Raw genomic sequence first — 16,294 nt, forward strand, 5'->3', positions numbered from 1 at the left:
TTTTTACCCTTGCAGTTCCTTAGCTCTATCCACCATGATTCAACACCTTCCGACCCTATGTCACCTCTTTCTAACATTGCATCTCATCCTGTTAACTGAAATATTGCTCTATCAATAGCTTCTCCTCACAACACATTGCCACTGTTTGTAAACCAACTACCTCATCTTCTGCACTATCACTATCCACCATTCCTACAATACTTATTGCATTGAAATATATGCAGCTCAGGACTCTAGTCACACCATGCTCCACCTTTTGATTCCTATCTTTGAGGTCTGACCAACATTTGCCTCCACAACCTCTCCACTAACTGTTCTGGCACTCTGGTTCTCATTCCCCTGCTACTCTGATTTAAACCACTCCGTGCAGCATTAACGGACTTTTCTGCTACAATATTAGTCCCTTTTCCGTTCAGATGCAAACAGATTCCAACACATTGTCAAGCAAGGTTTTCCTTTAAGGAAGCTATGCTGACTTCAACTTATTTTATCACGTGCCTCCAAGTACCCTGAACCCATATTCTTAACAATTGATTCTATCATCTTCCCAACCACTGAGGCCTATAGTTTCCTTTCCTTGGCACCTTTCCCTTTTTAAAGAATGGAGCAAAATTTGTAGTCATCTAGCCCTCTGCAACCATGGCAGAATCTAGTTATTATTGAAAGAGCATTACTAATGCCTCCACAATCACTTTAGCTTACCTCTTTCAGAACCCTGGGTGTAAACAGTCTGGTCTAGCTGGCTTATCCATCTTCAGACCTTTCAGTTTCCCAAGCATTGTTGAACTTTTGACAAACAGTTTGAAACTTTTTACTTTAGAAGGGGGAAGACTTCTCACAGAGCCTTTGAAAGTTAAGAATAGTTTGGACATAGACAATAGACAATAAACAATAGGTGCAGAAGTAGACCATTCGGCCCCTCGACATGGAGGAAATATTTCCAGCTGTTAGAGGAATCCAAGATCAAGGATCATTTTAAAATTTATTTCTCAATGGTCTGTAAATATTGCTGCCAAAATGAGCATTTATCATCCAAGGTTAAAGGCCCCTAAACTAAGCAGACTGTTAAAAGTTATGTGCTGCCTCAATCAGCAACAATGACAGATTTCTTGAATGACAATAGTGCATCAGCTGTTTTTTTTAGTAAAAATGTCATCATTCTCATCATAATTTTTTTTTTATTTTAAGCTTTCCAGTTGCTGTGTGTGATTCAACACCATGGGAATCAACAGTATTAACCTCGTGCTATTCTAGTAAACTAACAACAATGCCACTGAAAGATAGCTACTAAAAAATCTATTGGACAAATAAGGAGAAATGTCCTTAGATAGAAATTGCTGAGGGACTTGCCACCATAGAATGTAGTTGAGGTAAATTGCAAAGCTGTATTGAGAAAAGGACCATGACGGGAAAGATAATATAGGTTAAGGGCTTAAAACGAGGCAGATGGAGTGGGAAGAAATTTGTATGGAGAATAAATATGACCATTGCCCTGCTTGGCAAATTAGCCTATCACGTATACTCTGCATAATCAATGGGATGTTTATCTTTTCAATTTTCTGTCTCCCCCCCGCCCCCCTTACAGGATTGTACATATCTTATATCTCTCTCTTCCCCCCCCCCCCCCCCCTTTGGGGTCTCTACCTAATGAACAAAAACTGAACCCAGGGATGATTCTGAACTCAATAGTTCAGGGGGGTCAGGGCGCTTTGCCACATCTCCGGTCTCCTGAAATGGCTCACACCAGGAGTGAGGTGGATTCGATTTAATACTTAGTCACTTACAATTTCTGTTCACAGGTAAATTTTTACTTCTACATTAATTAAATTGGTGGTGAGTACTACCAATTTAAAGAAGGGCATCTTTCTTTACAGTAACAGTAAGGGCATACTTACTGTCACCTCACTTTGAAATATTAGTTTTTTTCCATTATTGTTTAAATTCAGTTGATAGTGTGAATGATGCATAATTACATATGTTGCTTCCTGTTGAGTTTGTCACTGTCAGAACATGTATTGTAATGCCTGAGTCTTATTTCTCAAAACAATAACAGAATTGCAGTCATTAATTGTCATGGATTATCCGTTTACCCTGGATTTTTAAGCAACATTTTGACAAGTGATTGCAGGAACTTTGAGGAGTTCCAGTCAAGATGGCGCCTGAATGCAACACTCCTTTGGTCGATGTCATCTGGACAGATCACAAAAACATATATTTCACTCCTTTTATGACTTTTACGTTTGATTTTCATCTTGAATGTGATTCTGGAACTGTTGCAGTGTGTGATTTGCAGTTTGGAGATCGTTTGGGTGTTTCAGTGCTTTGCTGTCTCCAAGGGGATTCTGGAAGGCAGAGGCAGTGCACAGGAACCTCTTGGTGAGAAGGCTGTAGGCCGAGACAATGTTTGTCTCCATTTCACCAATTAAAACTTCCATTGTTCACCGATTAAAGCAATGAGGGGGTTTGAAATGATGGATGCCTACCTTTTTATCGCTGGGGGATCACTCTGCTGCTGGTGAGGGGAGACTGCTATTTTATCGCTGGTGAGATTGCTCTGTTATGGAGAGGGGAGACTGACTTTTTATCACTGGTGTGTTCATTTGGCTATGGAGAGGGAGAATGTTGCCCACGTTTTGCTGCATTTTGGATGTGGACTTGGACTGTGGACTTTTTTTTCAGTCTTTTTTTTTGTATTCTGTTTTTTTTTGCCTGATCTTGTTTTTTTTTGTGTGTGTGTGGGAGGGGATTTTGAGGGTTGAAGTGCCTGTTCGATTTTTGTGTGTTTTTTTTTGAGTGGGGAGGAGGGATTTGGGGGTTGATGACCATGTTGCCATTCTTTTCTTTCTTGGTTTTGTGGCTCTCTGGAGAAGAAAGATTTAAGAGTTGTATACTTTGGTAATAAATGAACCTTTGACACCCTCCCTCTTCACTATTTGAATGACTATTACTGACACCAGTTCTACCATGTTGAGACTTGGTCTGCGCTGAGTTTTAGAGATGGGAAATTAATGTGTCAGGATGATCGTAGGACATAAGAATTTGAAGCAGGAGTAGGCCATCCAGCCATTGAGTCTGCCCATCTGATTGAAACTGCAGCTTGACATTTCAGTACACCTGCTGTCAGTTTTCCCTGCATTGCCTATCAGGAGTTTTGTTGGACATTATTCAACTGTTCCACTTTCACTTCATTTTGAGAAACTCAATTATTTTGTTTGCCTTATCACTCTCTGAATTATATTATCAAGAAGGTGGATGGTTAAAGCAGGTGAATAGGAGTGTTGATCTCAGTTTGCATTCAGAACAGCCACCGCTTATTTTTAGACCCCCGCCCTCATATTCTAGACGCTCTTGCAAGAGGAACCATTCTGTCCAATTCGCCTTGTCAAGATCCTCCAGACAATTGTATGGTTTCATTTCTGCTGCTGCTATGAAGCAATGGTGGGGAATGATTTACTTGTTACTCTCCCTGTGACATTCATTTATTCCAACGTATTTAAGCAAAAGGATCAATGCTTCTGTCGCGTAGTATTTTTAACACCAAAGGTCAGCAGATTAGACTAGCTGAGGGAGTTGGTGTGGAGTTGTCACAGAATCATAACAGCACAGAAACAGGCCCTTTGGCTGATTTACTCCACGCTGACTATCAAGCATCTATTTACACTAACACCACACCAATCCTGTTTTATTCTCTCCGCTCTCCCTCTAGATTCTCTCATTTAAATCCACAACATGATCACTATACAGTGGCCAATTTCCTTAACAATGCATACATTTTAGCATGTGGGAAGAAAATGTAACATTTGAGGACCAACTATGTGGTCACAGAGAGAACTGAACACTGACAGCACCAGAGATCACGACAGAACTTGGGTTACTGGAGTTGTGAAGCAACAATTCTATAAGCTGTCTGTTTCTGGAATAAGTAAGTATTTCTTTCAAAATTTTGAAAGGGCCAGGAGGAAGAAAATTTTCAGTGAGTTCATGGCTACCAAATTATCTTTCATATTTTCTTAGGCATTTGGGAGGCTTATAACTGAATAGCCTTCTTGAGATCTTGTGAAACCAATACGTAACTACTGTACCCGAGTATGAAATTAGGTTACTGGGTCAAGCAGGAATGAATTTCTTGAAACCTTAAAAAAGGAGTCAGGCTTCAGCATCTCCTCTCTCTCAGATCCTGTCACACAGACAGTTTCAAGAATTTTTATCATTTTTCCTGCTAGAGAAAATCAGCTGAAATCTTCTATAAAAATAGCTTGTTCGTTAAATCATTATGCTGTACTCAGCAGTTACCATTGTAAAGGGGAAGGTCAAGTTCCTTTCTTTCTATGTGGTAAAGAAATCCCATGCCAAGCTATTTATATAATTACAATAATATACCCTCTTTGAGAGGAAAACGTACTGTTTTATTTCATTTTCAGGATCATTTATCACCAGGAATTTATTTCTCAAATCTAAGAACTCTTGAGAGGTTGGTCTTGAACAGCCTTCTTGAACCAATACAGCTTGTAGAATAGGTAGCATATTATGGATAGTATATTATAAATGACTTTTGAATCTCATTAAAACTAACATATTTTCAAAACCAACAGCATAATTTCCAGATCTAATGTTTTTAGCCACATAGTTGTGGCAAAAGATAGATTCATAATATTTAAGAATTAATATACTCTGAATAAATTTTAACATATACATGCATCAACTTAAAGCACGGCCTTTTGTTTAAACATTTGATTCTGGAAAGAAATGTGCATGGCTTTCTCTTCATTCTTATTTCCTTTTGAGCAAAACTATCAGCACAGTTGATTGGCTAAGGTTAACTGCGAGAGTAGATTAATGGACACAATAAACAATGGAAACATTAAAGGATTAATTCACCACAAATATACAAAACCTATTTTATTTGGATAGGGAGGGATTAATTTTGAACTAATTAATTTTGGATTCCAGGATAGGAAACTGGAGTTGGGGGTCAAGAATTATCAAGGCTCTAATATCCCACCTTCATCTGCTACCAATTCTTGTGATTCTCAAGAGAAGAAATGTATTTCAAAAGTTTTCCTGGGAGCAGCTTGGATTCTCTGTATTTGCTTTGAAATGATCATTGAAGAAGATCTTTCACCCATGAGTTTTGGACAAGAATGGGAAATAGCATAATGGAACATTACTGAGGATTATGGAAAAAATATAGCTCAATAGGAGGTGATTCTTCCTAGGATCTCAGTCTTTTTTTTTTGAGCAATACATTTAATGTAATTCCTATGTTTTTTTTCATAGCCTGTAACTTTTCTTTTCCTTATCCTACTTTTGCTTTCACCACCCTTCTAGGCTAAACAGACACCATTTCCTCATATTATCTCTGAATGTTTTGCCTACTATCTTTAACCCTGGTTTCTGGTTACTGGCCCTTTTGCCATGAGAAACATTTCCTTGCTACTTTTCAGAACTAAACTCCCTTGTATGTGATTTGTTCTCTAAAATCTATATTGTGTCCTCTTTCAGACCTTTTGAAATGAGATTAAGGCAGAGTTTGGTGAAGCCTTCTCATAAATTCAAACAAAGCCAAGATTTGATATTAATATTGCAAGATGGCTGCATCATTCCTACTCAACTCCTCTTCTCCACACAGCTCCTCTAACAAGTGCAGGATAGCTGGGAGCACTCAGCTGATTAGCTTTTTTAAAATGTGGGACAGTTAACATTTAAGACCTGGGACCCTTCATGAAATATCCATTAAAAAGCTGACGTGTAAAATCAATGGTAACTCCACAAGGTAAATTATGCCTGATTCTGCCTGGTTATCAAATGCATTAGAGCTGCTTTGATAATAAAGTTAAACTGAGTTTTCTTCCAAGGTGGGCAACAGGTGATTATGTCCACCACGCTAGAAGAACTCAGCAGGTCAGCCAGCATCCTTGAGAAAAGAGTAGCCAACGTTTCGGGCCGAGTTGTCTATGTCAGAGATCTCAAGTATGAATTTATTCCAGCTGTACATTCCATGTATATAAATATTCATTGTTGAAGGTGTACCTCTGGAAAAAGTTATTTCAAAGCTTCCTCCTTTACTACAAAAAGGACTGGAAGGCTGCTGAACACACAATGATTTCAGTCTACACTATTTCTTCCTTCCATTTATAACCATGCAATTCATTGATCCCCTCACTAACTGTAGAAAATAATGTAAAGGTTTCTTCACAAAGCTGGTTTTCACTTAGTGGTGTAAGTACTGGTATTCTGTTACTTCCTTTGTGTTGAAAGATCAAATGTGTGCTTTCTTCCCCTTTCTACTAGGTTTAGTCAAACCACTTCTGCTACTGGTTTTGAATGCTGAAATTAATTGCAGCACTTGCAGAGCTTGTGAAGCAGTATAGTTATAGTTACCATTATAGTTCCCAGAACTGTACTAAAAGAATCAGTCATCAGTATTTATTCAATGGACATATTTTTGAAATTAATTCCTTCTCTAGTAAAGGCATACAATCATTTGCAGATCTCAAATTCACTTTCCAATAATTGGGAGCCACGTGTTCTAAATGGTGCCCCTCCATCCTGAGGCTATGCTCTCAGGCCTTAGAAACACCCACTGGAGGATGCATCTTCTCCGCATCCACTCTCTCCAGGCCTTTCAATAATCAACGAGAACCCCCACATTCTTCTAAACTCCTGTGAGTACAGCCCCAAGGTCATTAAACACTCCTCAAATGTTAACCCTTTCATTGCTGGTATAATTTTCATGAACATTCTCCAGACCCTCTACAATGCCAGCACATACTTTCTTAGAGCAGGGGCCCAAAGTTCCTCACAATATTCCAAGTGTGGTCTGACTAATGCCTTATAAAGCATCAGCATCACATCCCTGCTCTTATATTCTAGTCCTCTCAAAGTGAATGCTAACATTGCATTTGTCTTCTTTACTACTGATTCAACCTGCAAATTAACCTTAAGGGAATCCTGCACAAGGACTCCCAAGTCCCATTGTACCTCCAATTTTTGAATTTTCTTCTTGCTTAGAAAATAGTCTACACCTTTATTTCTTCTACCAGCGTGCAAGTGCATCCACTTCGCTATACTACAGTGTATTCCATCTGCCATTTACTTTCCCTTTCTCCCAATCTGTCTAAGTCCTTATGCAGACTCCCTGCTTCCGCAACACTGCCTGTCTCTCCACGTATCTTTGTATCTCCCGCAGACTGGGCCACAAAACGATCAATTCCATCATCCAAATTATTGACATATAACGTGCAAAGTAGTGATCCCAATGCAGAACCCTGCCGAACACCACTGGTCACCAGCATCCAACCAGAATAGGCCCTCTTTATTTCCACTCTCTGCCACCTGTCATTAGGCCTATCTTCTATCCTGTATAGCATTGGCTGTTCTATCCTGCTAGCATCCTGTGTTACCTTGGACTCTTATCTTGTTAAGCAGCCTCATGTGCTTCACTTTGTCAAAGGCCTTCTGAAAATCCAAGTAAACACCATCCACTGACTCTCCTTTGTCTATCCCGCTTGTTATTTCCTCAAAGGATTCCAGCAGATTTGTCAAGCAAGATTTCTCCTTTAAGGAAACCATGTTGATTTGGCATACTATTAGTGAAGACTGACGCAAGATACTTATTAAGTTCATCCACCATTTTTATTCCCCATAACTACCTCTCCAGTGTCATTTTCCAGCAGTCTGATAAATATTTTGCCTCTCTTCTACATTTTATACAATAGAAAAAAACTTATGGCATCCTCTTTCATATTATTGGCTAATATACCTTCATATTTCATCTTCACTCTTCTTACAATTTTTTTTAATTTGTCTTCTGTTGGTTTTCAACAGTTGTCCAATTCTCTAGCTTACCACTAATTTTTGCTTTATTATATGCCCTCTCATATTTTATGCTGTCTTCGACTTCCCTTGTTAGCCGTGGTTCCTCATCCACCCTTTGGAACACTTCTTTGTGATGTATTTATCCTTTGCCTTCCAATTCCCCTCCAGATACTCCAACCATTACTGTTTCACCATTATCCCTGATAGTGTCCACTTCCAATCAACTTTGGCCAGCTCCTCTCTCATACCTCTGTAAGTCTCTTTACTCCACTGTAATACTGATACATTTGGCTTTAGCTTCTCCCTCTCAAATTGCAGGATGAATTCTATCATATTATGATCATTGCCTCCGAAAAGTTACTTTACCTTAAGCTCTCTAATCAAATCTGCTTTATTACACAATACCCAATCCAATATTGTCTTTCCCTAGTGGGATCAACCACAAGCTGCTCTTAAAAGCCACCTTATGCGGGTTCTACAAATTGCCTCTCTTAGGATCCAGTACCAACCTGGTTTTCCCAATCTACCTGCACAATGAGATTTCCCATGACTATCACAGCATTGCCCTTATTACATGCATTTTCTACTTCCCATTGTAGTTTATGTCCCTGCTCCTGGCTACTGTTTGGAGGCCTGTATATAAATCCCATCAGTATCTTCTTATCCTTTCAGTTTCTTAACTCTACCCACGAGGATTCAACATCTTCTGATCCTATCTCACCTCCTTCTAAGGATTTGGTTCCATATTTACCAACAGAGACTCTCCACCCCTTCTGCCTACCCATCTAACCGTTTGTTACAATTTGTATCCTTGGATCTTAAGCTCCCAACAATGATCTTTCAGCCAGAACTTAGTGATGCCCACAATGTCATACCTGCCAATATCTAACTGTGCTACAAGATCATCTACATATTTAATGTACTGCATGCATTCAAAAAATAACACCTTCAGTTCTGTATCCATCACCCTTTTCCATTTTGACCCCTTATAACACTTCAACGAATCCAACTGACTACACATTTTGCCCTATCATCTGCCACCCCTTTCATATAGTCTCACCACACAATCCACCATAACCTTTGGCTGCTCACCCTCCCTGTTGAGAGTGTTCTGCAGCCACTCTGTGACATCCTGGATCCTGTCACCTGGGGGGCAGCACACCATCCTGGCATCTCTCTCTTGTCCGTCCCTCTAACTATCGAGTCTCCTATCACTATCATTCTGCCTGACTTTACCCTTCCCTGCTAAGCCTCAGTGTTGGCACAGTGTCACTGGCCTGGCAGCTGCTGCTGTGCCCTGATAGTTCAAGCTTTCAGCAGTATCCAAAGGGGTATACTTGTTGCTGAGGGGGATGGCCACAGTGGATCCCTGCACTGACTGCTTACTCCCCTTACCTCACCTGATGGTCATCCATCTACTATCTGAAGCCTGCACTCTGGATGTGACCACATCAGTAAAAGGCTTATCTATGAGCTTTTCAGCCTCCTGGATGATCCTGAATACATCCAGCTCCAGTTCCAGTTCTTTGACCTTCTCCGTTAAGAGCTTAAGTTGGGCAGACTTCTTGCTGTTGTAGTCATCAGGGGGACTGTTATATACCCTGAAATCCCACATTTCACAGGAGGAGCATCCCACTGCTTTATAAACCACCCTGCTTACAGTTGTTATACCTCCAACTTCTCAACCTTAAGTTCTCACCTAATGTTGAGCCAAACCCTGCCAACTCTAACACTGTTCACTCTAACAATGACCAATCTGCTTACACCTCGCCTCTTTTTATCGGCCTCTGTCAAATGCCTAACAGATTGATATGATTGCAGCCTGCTGAAAAGTTCTGAAAGGCCCCGTGCACTTTTTATACCTTGCACTGTCTCACCAATGAACTTACTACCTATCACCTCCCAGCTTCTCATTTCATCCTTCTTCCTCACCCACCTACCTTCTCCCTCTAGGCTTCACCTATCACCTTCCAGCTTGTACTCCTTCCTCATTATTCTGGCCTCTTCCCCTTTCCATTCCAGTCCCGATAAAGGGTCTTGGCCCAAAACATCAATTGTTTATTTCCATCCATAGAGCTCTTGACTTGCTGAGTTCCTCCAGCATCTTGTGTTTGTTGCTGTAGACCTGAGGGGATGCGGGTGACAAACGCTTTGGAAATATTTCTGTTGCGTGTTTAGATTCATCAAGAGTGACGTTGCTTTGGGAGTTTCAGTTCTTCAATCTTCAACGACTGAAGGACTAACATGACGTTTTCAAGGCAGATATTTTAATGCATGAGAATTCCCAGTAGGTGTTCCCATGCACCTGTTACCCATGACCTTCTACAAATTGCAGCTCAGGGATTGTGAGTTTGTGAAATGCTGTTTGGAAACCTGAAGAGTTATTGCAATGTGTCTTGTAATTTGTACAAATAACTAGACACGAAGCAGAAACTCAGAAGTTGCATAAGTGGTGGACAGAGTGACGTTTGAGGTCACTTATAACAAGCTTATTTACTTGTTGATATTCCAAAACTGCTAATTAAATGAAGCCTTCAGAATTGTTGCTTTATGCTCCTTTTAAAGAAGTGGGCAAACTGTTTTAACATTATATGTAATTCTTCAAGCTACTGTTCGATGTTTTCCTTGCCACCCACCCCACGCCACCTATTCCCAGCTGGCCAAACATGACCACTTTCTACTGCTTTCATTTACTCCAATTCTATTCATTCACCATTGCCGTAGAAACCAACTCTTCCACCCCCCCCCACACATCCAACTGTCTAAGGTCCTTTAGCTGCCATGAGAACACACTCGTTCTCAGAATTGGGTTTAACTTCACTAGCATATATTGTCAAATTTATTATTTTGTGACAATAGTGTACTTCAATACTTAACAATAAAGAAACCTAACCATTCCCATTCTTAGGTGAAACCTCTAACTTCTGTGCAGTTTATCTGCAGTCTCATCTCCATGACTCTCCTGCATAACTTGACAACATTATTCAAGAACACACCCTTCCCTTTCTGAGAAGGGTCCAATATGCTGTCAACCCCTCTTATAATCTTCAGGTGTGATGTATTTCCTTTCAAGATACCTTTGCATTTTTAGGTCCATTGGATTTACTTGTTTGGTGAGCCAACAAATTGCTGCCCTCATACAGGTTGATTTGCTTTGAAGCCCCATCACTGCTGTCTAAAGCAGCCAGGATGGGAACTGCAAGAGGTGGGTGAAGATAGAATATGCTGCAGGAAGATACAGATTTAGAGTGAAGCTTGAGAACAATCAGCACTGTGTTTGTGCAGCAAATGCTTTGCATATAAACAAGCAGTTACCATCAACTATGGTGCTTGGTGTGAATAATTTAGCATATGCATATCCAGCTGTCTGAATCTAAAGCAGAAAAGATGCCGTTGAGGAAACTACTGAACTTTAAACTTTTGAAACGAGAATATGTGAGAATGCAACTTCCTGACTGTGGCCATCTTGTGGCTACCTATCAGAATGTTTGTGATTTGGAGAGATGCTGAAATGCAAATTGCTCTAAACTAAATATTCAAATGAGCAAACATGCACATGTTACTGCATTTATTTGTATTTTGATAAGATTGGGAGTCATACAATTGGATACTCATCCTAAATGGCAGTTTCTACATTGTTCAACCTGATGAAGTATCATAACAATGTCAAGCACTGATACAATGTGAAGAGGCTTGTTAAATTTATGTTGAACTATTCCACGTTCAACTAGAGTGTGATTAATGTTATTTCTTTTACTAGTCGGGTGCAGATGATTGGTGGTCAAGTTTAGATATCTACTCTGAATAAACTACTGAGATAATATACTTGTGGCTTAACAGGACTAGAGATTTTAAAAAAACTATATCCTTTTGACTAATCAAAAATATCTTGCTAAAAATAACAAGAAACTTCTAGAAGCATCTAGTCTAATGGGACTTGAGGGGAGTTCAGTTGTACTTCTGTGGACTACAGTAAAAGAGCGGTGTGTAAATCCAATCGTTTATTGAAATTCTGTGCTTGATTGTAAGTAGGAGGCAGTCATACTGAACTGGAAATAGAATAATATCCTAGCGGGAAGGTTTGTTAATGCTACAAAGTAGAGTTGAAACTAGAGTTGCAGGGGGATGGGAACCAGAGTTCCAGAACAGTACGTGGAGAGGTTGTGGAGGCAGATGTTGTTAAGACCTCAGACCTCAGTTTGGAATCGAAAGGTTGAGCACATTGTGACAAAATCAAAAATGGTGAATACAGGACTGAAGGTGTATCTGAACGTGCACAGTACACAGAGTAAGGTAGATAAGCTTGCAGCACAGTTGCAGATTGGTAAGTATGATGTTGTAAGCATCATGGAATCATGGCTGAAAGATTATAGCTGGGAACTTGATGTCCAAGGATACACATTGTATCAAAAGGACAGGCAGAAGGGGTGGCATGGTTAAAAAAAATGAAATCAAATTGTTAGAAAGGGATGACATAGGGTTGGAAGGTACTGAGTTATTGTGGAGAGAGCTAAGGAACTACAACAGTAAAGAGACCCTAATGTGTGTTGTATACAGACCTCCAAACAGTAGTAAGGATGTTGCCTACAAATTACAAAATAGAAAATTCATGCAAAAAGGATAATGTTACAATAGTCATGGGGGATATCAATATGCAAGTAGATTGCGGAAATTAGGTTGGTGCTGGATCACAGAAGGGAGAATTTCTAGAGTGCCTACGAGATGCTTTTTAGAGCAGCTTGTGGCTGAGCCCACCAGTGAATCAGCTATTCTGGATTGGGTGCTGTGCAATGGGCCAGAATTGATTAGAGAGCTTAAAATAAAAGAACCCTTGGGGGTAAGTGATCATAATATGATTGATTGCATCTTGAATTTGGATACTGAGGAGCTGAAGTCAGATGTACCAGTATTACAGTGGAGAAAAGAAGCATGAGAAAGGAGTTGGCCTGAATTGATTGGAAAAGAACACTGGCAGGGATGATGGCGAGCAGCAATGGCTGGAATTTCTGGAAGTAATTCAGAAAACACAACAGATATACCTCCCAAAGAGGAGGAAGTATTCTAAAGGAGAGATGACACAACCATGACTAATAAGAGAAGTCAAAGCCAACATAAAAGCCAAAGAGATGGCATATAATAGAGCAAAAATTAGTGAGAAGTTAGAGGATTGGGAAGCTTTTAAAAACCAACAGAAGGCAACTAAAAAAGTCATTAAGAAGGTAAAGATGGAATGAGAAAATAAGCTAGCCAATAATATTAAAGAGGATACCAAAAGTTTCTTCAGATATATAAAAGTGTAAAAGAGAAGCAAGAGTGGATATTTGACTGCTGTAAAATTATACTGGAGAGGTAGTATTGGGACACAACAAAATAGCAGATGAACCAAATAAATATTTTGCATCAGTCTTCATTGTGGAAGACATTAGCAGTGTGGTGGGAGTTCCAGATGTCAGAGGGCATGAAGTGTGAGAAGTTACCATAACTAGAGAGAAGATTCTTGGGAAACTGAAAGATCTGAAGGTAGGTAAGTCACCTGGACCAGATAGTGTACACACCAGAGTTCAGAAAGAGCTGGCTGAAGTGATTGGGGAGGCCTTAGTAATGATCTTTCAAGAATCACTAGATTCTGGAATGGTTCCAGAAGACTGGAAAATTGCAAATGTCACTCCACACTTCAAGAAGGGAGAGAGGCTGAAGAAAGGAAACCATAGGCCAGTTGGTCAGACCTCAGTGGTTGAGAAGATGCCAGTGTCAATTATTAAGAATAAGGTCTCAGGGTACCTGGAGACAGATGATAAAATAGGCCATAGTTAACATGGTTTCCTCAAGGAAAAATCTTGCCTGACAAGTCTGCTGGAATTATTTGAAGAAGTAACAAGCAGGATAGTCAAAGGAGAATCTGTTGATGTTGTGTACTTGGATTTTATGAAAATCCTTGACAAGGTACCCAGATATGAGACTGCTCAACAAGCTGTGAACCCATGGTACTACAGGAAAGATTCTAGCATGGCCAAAGCAGTTGCTGATTGGCAGGAGGCAAAGAGTGGGAATAATGGAAACCTTTTCTGGCTGACTGCCGGTGAGTAGTGGGGTTCCACAGGGATCTGTTTGGGACCAATCCTCTACGTTAAATGCCAATAATTTGGATAACAGAATTGATGGCTTTGTTGCAAAGCTTGCAGATGAAATGAAGAGAGCTGGGGGGGGGGGGCAGGTAGTTCTCAGGAAGTAGAGAGTGTTCAGGAGGACTTGAACAAATTAGAAGAATGGGCAAAGAAATGGAAGATAGAATACAGTGTCAGGAAGTGTATGGTCATGCACTTTGATAGAAGAATTTCTCTCCATTTTCTAAATGGAGAGAAAGTACAAAAAAACTGAGGTGCAAAGGGATTTGGAAGCCCTTGTGCATGATTTCCTAAAGGTTAATTTGCAGGTTGACTCAGTGGTGAGGAAAGCAAATGCAATGTTATCATTGATTTCAAGAGGATTAGAATATAAAAGCAAGGATGTAAAGTTGGCAGTTTGTAAAGCACTGGAGAGGATTCATTTGGAGTTTTGTGAGCAGGTTTGGGCCCCCTTTCTAAGAAAAGTTGTGCTGAAACTGGAGAGGATTCAAAGGAGGTTCAGGAAAAGGATTCCAGGATTGAATGGCTTGTCATATGAAGAGTTTCTGATGGCTCGGGGCTTGTATTCACTGGAATTCAGAATAATGAGAGGTGACTTCATTGAAACCTTTCGAATAGTGAAAGGCCTTGATAGAGTGGAAGTGGAGATGTTGTTTCCTATGGTGGGTGAGTCTAGGACCAGAGGGCACAGCCTCAGAATAGAGGGGTGTCCTTTTACAGCAGAGATGAAAAGGAATTTCTTGAGCTAGAGGGTGGTGAATCTGTGGAATTCTTTGCCATAGGTAGCTTTGAAGGCCGAGTCTTTATATATATTTAAGGCACAGGTTGATAGATTCTTAATTAGTCAGGGCATGAAGGGATATGGGGAGAGGGCAGGAGTTTGCGACTGAGAGGAAAATTGGATTAGCCATAATGAAATGGTGGAGCAGACTCGATGGGCTAAATGGTGTAACTGTTCCTATATTACATGATCTTATTAATATGCAAGAACAAAACATTTATAATTTAAGTATCTTATAATCATGCACCGGTCTCCGGTGCTGAGATCAGGTAGTTGGCTATGTATTGAGTATTTGGGAACATACTATTATGCATTTACTGCTCAGTGTACAGGTAAGGGGCACATGTGTACAGTATATGCTTCTGCTTCGAGGACCTTTCTCAGAAATATGGGAACAAAATTTTGACTCCTGGCCAGTAAGTTTCATGTAACTTAGTATAACACTTTTTATTGGTGTTGAATGAAAAACTGATAGAAATTTTAACTATACTCCACTCTCTACCATTACTTAATAAGCTTCTTAAAGCCCATCATCTTTGACCATGTTTGGGTGTCAAGATTTCAAACTTAAAAGTTCAAAGTTAATTTATTATCAAAGTACCACCCCAGGTTTAATTTTATTACAGGCATTCATACTAGAACAAAGAAAGATGACAGAGTCAGTGAAAACCTACTCACTAAGACTGATAAATAGCCAATATGCTAAAGAAGACATATATCGCAGCATCCCTGCCCAGCATGTTAAATGGTCTTTCCTACTTTCCTTGATTTGTTGATAATTATTTAGTCTGTTCATATGTTCCATATATTTAGGTTTTTTGCACTAATTGTTGATTGTTCATGGCTGCTTGCATCATTTTCTTGTAAATTTTTGGCAGCTATTGTGCTGTCTATTATGGTATTGTCCTGTGTTTTATGTTTGGCACCGAATCACAATTCTGGTATGCTTCACATACTGGCAATAAAGTGATTCTGGTTCTGATTCTGAAACTGTGCAAAATTAAAAAAGACTGATCAATAAAAATAGGTAAATAATACATGAGTTGTAGAGTCCATGACTCCACATGAGTTTGATAATGGTCCTGTTAAGGCCCTTGGGACATTTTAGCTACATTAAAGAAATAACACATTGCCTTCAGAGATGGGAAGAAATAAAATTCACTGAGTCATGGATCAAAACACATTATAGCTTAAACTACGCATCACCTTAAATAGCATTCAATTGCTACAGCAAGCCACATCAGAGTGAAGTTGGCATTTATCCTTGGGCCTAGCAATGAGGTGATAGTGCCAATGCAACTTGTACTGTAGAACATTAATAAGTCCACATTCCCAGAAAGCCTTTGGAATGAGGATGGGGTACGGAATGGTAGTTTAGGCTGCACTTCCTACTTATCACTTCCCCAACGCAAATCTGTGGCTCCATGTAATTTACACTACTTTGATGTTACAACAGATATACTTAATTCTTAGATAAATCAAAATGCTATGTAAAGGATTCATCAGTGTTGATATTTAAATATCCTACTGGAAAGACAGTGTAGTGCAATATTGGTTCCTAATATGCATC

At 39.7% G+C, this 16,294-nt stretch overlaps 1 protein-coding gene across 1 annotated transcript in view; it reads left to right on the forward strand.

Annotated features, from left to right (window-relative positions):
* Nucleotides 1-16,294, forward strand: part of plek (pleckstrin) — a 57,488-nt gene that overhangs the window by 15,201 nt on the left and 25,993 nt on the right. The window lies entirely within an intron of this gene.

This window comes from Hypanus sabinus, chromosome 12 (assembly GCF_030144855.1).
Source record: "Hypanus sabinus isolate sHypSab1 chromosome 12, sHypSab1.hap1, whole genome shotgun sequence".
Taxonomy (NCBI): domain Eukaryota; kingdom Metazoa; phylum Chordata; class Chondrichthyes; order Myliobatiformes; family Dasyatidae; genus Hypanus; species Hypanus sabinus.